Here is a 10,049-nt window from a genome sequence, read left to right as displayed (position 1 = left end):
CATATGCCGGTGTACTTTACAAAAGATAGACTAAAACAAGTATGACTGACCTACGTTCAGCACCCCGCAGTCCAAGGTGCGGGTCATAAGCGTAACTTTATATCTCTTTGTGGGTGCTCAAGCACCCCCAATCCTGAGCTCAGCACCCCCTGCCTTCTTAAAGCACCCCCAGCCTCCTCAAAACATTCCCAGCTGACTCAAGGCCCTCAATAATCAGAATGTCCATCTCCTAGTACTGTAATGGGCCCAGTGAATCATGCAAATACTATGCTTACTGAATTCAGTGACTAAGAGAATATATATTGAATAAATCACCACAAATTAAGATGCATGATATTTGTGTTAACATTACATCTGATATTATCAGGGGCCCGGGAACGATTTTCAAGTTGGGGGGGGGGCGAGCCTAAAATACCTGACATGATGCATATAAAACAGTGGCATAGCTAGGGGTGTAAGGGGACACGTTTCCCCTCCCCCCATCGGGTTCAAAGGGACCCTTGGGTCCGAGAGGCCCTGCGGCGCCATTTGACCGCTGAGGGTTAACGATGGCCATATTTCTACTCAGAAGGGCCCCGTGGGGCTCTTTAGAGCACCTCATGGGCCCTAAATAGCTACACTAAGGTCTCCATAAGGGCCCCACGCCGACTTCTGAGGGCCTCTTGCGGCTTTTAAGGACACCTCGGTGGTCTCCAAAGGCCCTTTAACCCGCGCCCAGATGGGGTCTGCCGAGCAACGCGGTCTGATGGGGGGGGGGGGGGCCATTTTGCCCCCCCCCCTCAGATCTCGAGAACCACGCAACATAGCGACAAGCGGTAAACGGTGTTGGATAGCCCCAACGGGGAACTACCTTGTGACCCAATTTCATTGACCTCGGTCAAACCGATGACGTCACAGGTCAGGTCAAAGGTCGAATTTTCACCGTTTACAGGCATTTCAAGAAAAGCGTTGTAAAATCGTGTAAAATGCATTTCATTGAAAATCATCGATGGGGAAATGTTCTTCAAACACATATTTTGCTATTTGAGGTCACTGATACCAGGTCAGGTCACAGAGGTCAGGTCACTGGGGGGTCACACTATAAAAGTGTCGTGTGATACATGTTTTATGGTCCATTTTACATGACAAATGCGATTATGTGGGTCAGACAGACTTAAGGGCCAGCTTAGGTCACGTTTTGGTCAAGGTCAGGTCAAGGTCAGGTCAAGGTCAGGTCAAATTAGGTCAAATTTCAAAGTTGATATTTTTGCATAAAATGGGTATCGATTCGATGCAGCTCGTCACGGGGAGTTCAATGGTGGTCTCCGTTTTGCGCTACAAGGTCTAGAATTGCTAAAAATTGAGTTCAAAAATTTGAAGTCATCAATTTTTAACAGTTTTTTCGCTATAACTTGGCCAAAAAAAGAGGTATCGATCTAAAATTTGGTATGTATATCGAAGAGCGCAGGGACTATCACATATATTCCGGTTTTTTTCGAAATTCGAAAAAAATAGGAAATTTTTTGAGTTTTTCTAAAAAAATCAATTTTTTTAATTTTTGGGGGTCAAAATCCCAAAATTTCGAAAATCCGAGATAGCAGTTTTGTAGCACCGTCTTTTCTCTACACAACCACATTAAGAACTTTAAAATTGCTAGTTAACTGTAGAATTGGTGAGCGTTTCAAGATGTCATGTTTTTTGCTCATTTTTACTCGAACATGACCTCAGTTTGACCTCAATAACTCCTGACCTGAGGTGACCTGTGACTTGAAATTTTGTGTGAAGGTGTCAAATTGATGTCCGGTAAGGTACCCAAAATTTGGCGGCGCTGCGCGCCGCCGTTTTCTCGCTATTTAAGAAAAACCACAGGGGGGGGGGCCAAAATGCCCCCCCCCATCAGGGCGCGGGTTAAGCCTGAAACAGACTCTTTCCGCAGTCAGGAAATCGCATGCGAGAGCCTATTCAAATACATGGAAGCACGCTCGCATCAATCGCACGCACCTCCCGCGAGCGATTGATGCGAGAGGAATTACGATGTTTTTGAATAGGCTCTCGCATGCGATTTCCTGAACGCGGAAAGAGACTGCTTCAGCCTTTACTGGCCTCTGAGAGGTCTTACCGGCCAATGAGGGAAAGTTCTAGGGGCATTTCCCACCTGTGATGGTCCCACACTTATTTTTCTGAGGGCCCCATAACGGCAACTGTGGAGCCCTCGTCGGCGCCTATGAGGGCCCACACCGGTGTCTCTGAGGGTTTCACACCCCCAACTCCGAGTGCCTACACCAGTGCCTATTAAAGCCCTATATCGGCGGCTCTGAGGACCCACCCAACACCTGCGCATCTAAAGGCTTGGGACTGACTTGAGGGCCCCACAACGGTGACCCTGAGGGCCCCACCGGCGTCTGACAGTACCATGCCGGTCTCTTAGGACCCCGCAGGACTTCTTCTGCCGGCCTAATAAGGACCCCTTGCCGGTCACTGAGACCCCCTGCCGGCTTGTAGAGAGTTCGCGTCAGCAGCTCTAAAGGCCCCACACCCGTCTGTAACGGCTATACACCAGCGTCTATGAGGGCCCGGAGCAACGCCTGTAAGGACCCTCATCGGCGCCTCTGAGAGAATCACACTAGCACCTCTGATCGCCCACACCGGCACCTGCATGGCGGCCCCACACCGGTGCCTCCCTTACCGGCGGCTCTGAGGGCCCTACGCCGGTGATTCTGAGGGTGCCACCGATAACTGAAGGCACCACACAAGCCCTTAGTGTAGCTGAGCTTTAATCCCATACCGGCCCTCCGAGGGCGCCACGTCAGTGCACTCATTGCCCCACACCCCTCCCTCACACCCGGAGCGGGTAAACTGTGTTATACGAGGTGCTATCAAAAAGTTCCGGGACTCTGCTGTTTTCGTTCGAACGGGGTGACGGGTGGCTACCTGCACATAGGGATATGGACTAGCATTCATTGGGACGTGTCGGTGCAACTTTCGAAACGCTACGATTATTCAGTCCTGTGCAACGCGTGTTTGAGTGACACCCTCCGGACGCCGTCCTGCGATGGAGACGATGGACCTGAAAATCGAGCAGAGATCGAACATCAAATTTTGTATGAAGCTTGGAAAAACAGCGGCTGAGACAAAAATCCAACTTTCGTCACCTGTGATTAGCCTTGACATCATGTGGATCTTCCTGAACACGTTGAAGCAGATCTTCACAAACCTCAACACGTTCCTGCCTCTGATCCGCAGTCAAAAGCCTTCGGACGAATTTGGCGGCGATGCATCGCATGTTCAGATAAGAGGTCAAGATGATCTGAGCGGATCCAAATAAGATTTTGGCGATGTCAGCCACTTCTTCGATAGGTATCCGACGATTCTGGCGCACAATTCGTCCGATTTCTTCAACATTTTCAGACGTTACAGATGTTGAGGGTCGTCCTTGTCTGTCATCGTCCTCCAGTGAGGTTCTTCCATTTCTAAACCTTGCATGCCACTCATAGCACCTTGTTTTGCTTAGGGCATCGTCACCGTACATCTGTCTTCACAAAATAAGTGTCTCAGCCGCTGTTTTTTCCAAGCTTCACACAAAATTTGATGTTCGATCTCTGCTCGATTTTCAGGTCCATCGTCTCCATCGCAGGACGACGTCCGGAGGGTGTCACTCAAACACGCGTTGCACAGGACTGAATCATCGTAGCGCTTCGAAACTTGCACCAATACGTCCCAATGAATGCTAGTCCATATCCCTATGTGCAGGTAGCCACCCGTCACCCCGTTCGAACGAAAACAGCAGAGTCCCGGAACTTTTTGATAGCACCTCGTACCTATAGCAACGATTTTACCACCGTTGTACGTTATGTATTTCTCAAAGTTGACTCAAAATGGTCCAGTACAAAATCTGGCGTGCCAAACTTATCGCCAAGGTCAGGCCCAAACACGTTTTGGGCAATCAGTCTCAGTCCATGACTCCATTCTTCGGCAACTACGGTGCAAGGCCGATACTGTAGAAACTTGCAATTTGTACCCTTGACCTGACCTTGACCTTGACCTCAAACTTTAAATTAAGTGCATGTTTTTAGTTATTCGTGATGAGATCTTTCGATTGGCGTTTGAATTTTCCAAATCGGACCAATAGTTCGGGAGATAACAGGGGGGTAAAATTTATCCCCCCCAGCCCCGCGCGTTCGGCTGGAGAGTGGAGACCCCAGCCCCGCGCGGGTTAATGCATTGGGTGAGCCAAAATTGTTTTACAGTGGCGCTATTAAAACAAGCTCTCGAACCGATTTAACATCATTTCTTGCATGATGCCTGATGGCTACAGTAAAAAAGAACAGCTAAAAAAAAACTACAAAAACTATGGAATGCCTTTCTGAAAGCTATTGAGCACCCCCAATGATTTTTGGAAAACTACACCCATGGTGCGGGTAGTCGTGCCATATTGGATAAAAACATATTCAACACGAAAATGGTGCGAATAGGAATGCCTCGAAACCTATAAAGTACAGCACATATGATGAAGTCCCATGAGCCTACAGCTTTAAGTGAAAAACTACCAAAATATGGTGAACAAAGTGAGAAACTACCAAAACTTATCTTGGGCGAACAATAACAGCCTCATAATAACCGGAAAGGAGGCTGCCGACTACGCGGAACTCCTTAGCAGTTAGATTGTATGGCATCGAGTGGCTATGTAAGCCTAACGAAGTTCTAGCCTTCTAGGTATCATCGGTCACACGAGACCCGAGTGATGCTGTTAGGCCAGCCATAAGTGTAACAGCTGAGAGGATGCGAGACATTAGTCAGACAGCGGTAACAATCGCGCACTACTACTGCCGGTATACAGGGCCTTGCTACTGTCTTCACAGACGTGATTGAATTGTCGGTTATGAATTAAACGAAAGGCCTTGGATGAGACTGACACTGGACGAGATTTATCTTAGCTACCGGCGGGAGGAGAGATGGTCTAATCAAGATTGGCTAGGCACAATGCTTGGCGCATTGCTTGGCACAATGCTTTGCATCAGACATGTGCATAGATCCGAGAAAATGGATCTGAGATCTGATCCCACGGATCCTAATCTCGGATCCGACGGGATCATAGATCCAGCTCTGTAATTTATCGAGAGATCCGAAGGGATCACAGATCCGAGTCTCATTTTTTGCTTGAGATTCAGTGAGATCATAGATCCTCACTTATTTTTTGTCAACACATATATCCCAAAAAAGCACTTGTTTCAACTCACAAACATTCTGTTTTAATGGTTTTATGTGATCGCACGTCATAATCCATAGTTTTGTGTCACTTATTGGCATTAAAACCCTTTAAAACATGGTTTCAAATGTGGTGCATGGTGGGATCCACTCAGATCATAGATCCATGTTCTTAATTTATCGTCAGATCATATGAGATCATAGATCCAAGATGTATTTTTCACGCCGGATCCGGTGGGATCATAGATCCCAGCCTGTACTTTGCTTCGAGATCCACTGAGATCATTGATCCATCACTCGGATCCATGCACATGTCTGCTTTGCATATTACATAACTATTCTCAAGCCATATCTGTCTCGGTGAACCTTCTCAGTTCAGTGACTGCTGATCGCCAGTTGAGGCGGGCCAGGTCATGTGTAACCGGCCCATTTCGTGCCGTTATAAACGCTCCGTGCAATAGCCTGAGAAGGGTTATTAATCGCGGCTCCATGACATACAAGGAAATCCCCAAAGTCATGATGAGAAACACCATCGCATATACCATCCATGTCAACGTGGGAAGCAGAGATAATGATTGATCACAAACGAACAGAATAATGCCATATGCATAGATAACATGAATCCACAATCCATCCAACATGAAGCCATTGCTATCGGTGCATGATGAACGGCTATGATTTGTTTTCAATGATTTTAATCGAACGATCACTCGTTTCTCATTTTACCGAGTTCGATGTAAGAACGAATGAAGTTGGCAACAATTCGCCAGCCAAACATTTAAATTGGATAAAAAACTTGGTCCCTGCCACAGAGACCAGTATTTTGCGCATCACTAATGAATGTGTTCCGTACTGGCTCGTAGTCGTAATCAATAACCGCGATATCAGTGAACCTACCAGTTGGGAAATTTCAACGAAAGTTGATAAGCGTTTTATAATCCATTTCATTTATTCACTTATAATGTGTTTAACTTACACACATCTTAGTAGCCTTAACCCTCGCCGGCCGAGGGGGGGGGGGGCGGGTGCCGCCCCCCCATAGGTTTTTTTCGCGATAGCTCCGAACACGCTGGCGATAGAGAGCTGAAACTTGGCATACCTGACCTTTGATTCAAGCCGGATCTTTTGACACCAACCGCATTTTTGGGTCAGGTCAGGTCACTGACCTATGACGTCATAAGTGAACCTCTGCACGGTCTTCAGATGTCGCAACTTCGCAACGCCCTCACTGCCAGAGGAGATGTCACAGGAAAATGAAACTTGCAGGATCTAGTATCCATTATGAGTCTCACAACTTGTATATCTCGGATTTTTCCTAAAGGTCATATGAGGTCAGGTCATTTTCGTGACCTCACCATTATAAGTCAATGGGGAAAAATTCGAACTGCTATTCTGGCGCCGGGAACGATCTCCCACTATCTCAAGCGCACAGAATCGTGATTTGATGCACTCCTTGCAAGGTCAGATGCGTCACTTTTGCAATGTTGACCTTGCGTGACGTCATTTATGACGTCATCAAGGTCATATTAGTTTTTCGTCAATAACTCTTGATCAAATTGAGCTAGCGAGTCGGGGAAGCCACCAATGGACTCAGGAAGACCTGCCGAATCGAATGATATGCGACATGACCCCTTTCGACCAACTTCGTCACCTTAGGGTGCTGACCTGACCTTGAACTGAGGTCAACATCCAAAGTTGACCTGACCCGAACAAAAAGTATATCATTCGACGCCCTGAGCGAGGCAAACACGATGCTGCCAAAATCGCGGCTCTGCGGCCATTTTTTGCGAAGTTATTCACCAAAAACTGAACCGTACCTTGGGGCACTTGACCTGACCTCAGAGGTCACCGGTTGACCTAGGACCTTAAAATCGGGTACCAATCTCTGCGTCTCGTAACGGCGCACACGCTCGTTTTTTCCGCGACGCGCTAGCTCCACCAGGGGCGAAACGGCGAGGGGGGTCGTACCCAGCCAGCAATCCCACTCCGTTCCCGATCGGGATTTTCGGACTCAGCCCGCACCACCCCGATCGGGACCGGAGTGGGACAGGATTGGGAAATGAGACACTTTGTACGGGCTGGAACGGTCCGGATATCCCAACATACCCCGCACGGTCGGTTGGGAGATCCCGCACGTATCCGGACCGCCTTATAACGTTTTAACAAGCGCTTAACTCCGATCCCGATCGGGATTCCCCAAATCTCTCCGCACAACCGGTTCGGAAATCCCGCACGCATCCGAACCGCCTTATGGCATTTTAACAAGCGATGAACTCCGATCCCGATCGGGATGTCCCAACTCGGCCCGCACGGCCGGTTCGGGAATACCGTAGGTATCTGACATACTAACCGCAGTCTTATAACCGCAGATTGCTGTTATGCAGATGCGACCACTTTGCTTGCGCCACCGCAACCCCCTCGCCTCTTCATTATTCTCCAATTCAACATTTATAATGCATGCACGACAAAATGAATTACATTGGACACTGAAATATATTCACAAATTTACTGGTTGCACACAGGTCAAATTTTTACAAATTCACAGCCTGGCCAGCACATTCGTGGCGTCGGCCAACATCTTAGCGCCGCTGCAAGGCGCTGGCACAGCGGACTCACTTCCGGTGTTCACAGTCATTATAGCAGGCCTGCGCCTTGTTCGTGTCGGCTCCTCTGCGGACAGTGTGTCCATGTGCCGTCACGGGCTTCAGAGAGCCGCCGCGAAATTATGTAGACGGCTGGCATCTGGTCGGGCGGTTCACCACTGTGCGAAGAGAGCATCTGAAAATGACCAAGAGGTAATTAATCAAAGTCTGGGACACACTAAAAATCACTAAGAAATAACCCACATCTGACATTTCACATGGTATGCCTGGTAATTCAGGTTTCAAGCCTACAATGCAACCAGTATAGCGCCTTTTGGGGCGACTAACGGAGCGAGCGAGAGGGTGAGCCTTGCACGTGCGAAATTTCGAGGGGGTACCTCCAACTGACTTGTGTACGGCACCCTACTAACCGGTCTCTAGCGATTTGCCAAATTTGAGCACAATCGGCCCAGCCGTTCTCGAGATCTGGGAGCGGCACCCTGCACGTGCGCACGTGCAAAATGGGTCCCGACTGGCTTTTGCACGGCACCCTACTAACCGGTCCCTAACTGTGTACCAAATTTGAGCGCAATCGGTCCAGCCGTTCTCGAGATCTGGAAACGACCCCTGCACGTGCGCACGTGCAGCAGCACCCCAACTCTGGCACATGGATATGCAGTGCCTAGTGGGTGCCTACCTACATGCCAACTTTCAGCGCAATCGGCCAAGTAGTTACCGAAATATTGCAACAATTGCAAAACTGACACCTCTTCGTTTTGCACGTGGCACGTGCATAAGGGGTCACTCACATGCATCGGGAATAGTCCAATACTTGGTAGAAGGAATGAAGCTACCCTATAAAAATTACCGCATGTAAATCGGTCAAGTGGTTGCTGAGATATAAGCCTCGCAAAAGCGTGACCACGGCCGGCCGGCCGGCCGGCCGGCCGGCCGCTCATACTCAGAAATTTCCGTTAATCTAAGGAAAGACTACGCTCGCTTCGCTCGCTCCGTAACCAACGACACTTGACAATGAGACCAAACATTTTCTGTCCATGATAACTGATCAAACATGCGCCAGCACGAGTGTAATCCACAACGAACATAAAAATTTATATTACCTATAGCTTTCCCGCTCCCTACATCACGGATGAAGTGTGCACTATACTCACCCTGTTCTCAAAGACGGACTGATTTTCCTGCAACGACAACAGTTGAACCGACCGCTTGCTAGAGCCAGTTCAAAAGCAATATCCTAAGGCAGCAGCTCAAAGGAGGGATCGACACTTGACCGACGCGGCAGCTAGACTGGCCGCTGCGCTCAGAGGACGCGTCTGCCTGCACGCGGCCCATCTGATTGCTTTTCCAGGCTTTCTGGGCCACCGGATATGGTGCCCGAAGCGCCTTCTCAGATCGGTTGGGATAACAACGTAAATCACAAGCCTGTCTAAACATGGGATTCGATTGGGCTATCCGTACCGCGTCCCAACCGTTAAGCATGCCGTCCGGAAATCCCGAGTCGCCCCTACCGCCGGCCATCGAGGTCCGGTATCGATTGGGACAACCCAAGCCTACCCAACCCGGTGGGGACAAGTCGGGACATCCGGAGCCTATCCCGACCGTCCCCAACCGCATCCCGGACGAATTGCTGGCTGGGTACCCGCCTCCCCCCCTCGGCCGGCGCGTATGTAGAAAACCAATAGGTCCGGCGAGGGTTAAATGACCCTTTCAATAACACTTCTCGCGGGACATCGCTATCCATTCATCCCATAACACCATCTAAAAAGAACCAGCGGAGTGCGGCGACCCCGGCAGCAGATGGCACCCGGGCCACCTAACGGGAGATACCACGGAAGGACCGCAATAATGGTAGACCGTTTGCAACCTCCTCCAGAGACCAGTAGCCGGTCAGATGCCGCTGATCCGGTGGGATGACGGTTTTGCACGTGTATGAGATGCACGAGATATCGCGGCGGACGTGCCTCCTTCACGGCGTCATCTGGAGAGATGATAACGATGGTCGCGGACTGTCGGCCATCCTGAACGAATCGGCGCCCGCGGCAGACCCGATCAGGGTGAACGGCCACGAGTGTAGAACTGTGGACTTGATGGGAGATACAAAGAGACGCTTTGACCTCGAGATCGCGAAGCCATCGAGTAAAACAGGAGCATTGGTAAGCGCATGAATTCATTACCCTCTATATCATATAACAACGCTTTATACCTACAGAGTTTGCTAGGATTTCAGAGACATGCATGTGACTTTCACTTTTATGAAGGATT

This window comes from Amphibalanus amphitrite, unplaced genomic scaffold (genome assembly GCF_019059575.1).
Source record: "Amphibalanus amphitrite isolate SeventyFive unplaced genomic scaffold, NRLGWU_Aamphi_draft 000232F_arrow, whole genome shotgun sequence".
NCBI lineage: Eukaryota > Metazoa > Arthropoda > Thecostraca > Balanomorpha > Balanidae > Amphibalanus > Amphibalanus amphitrite.
This window is presented reverse-complemented; position numbering follows the sequence as displayed.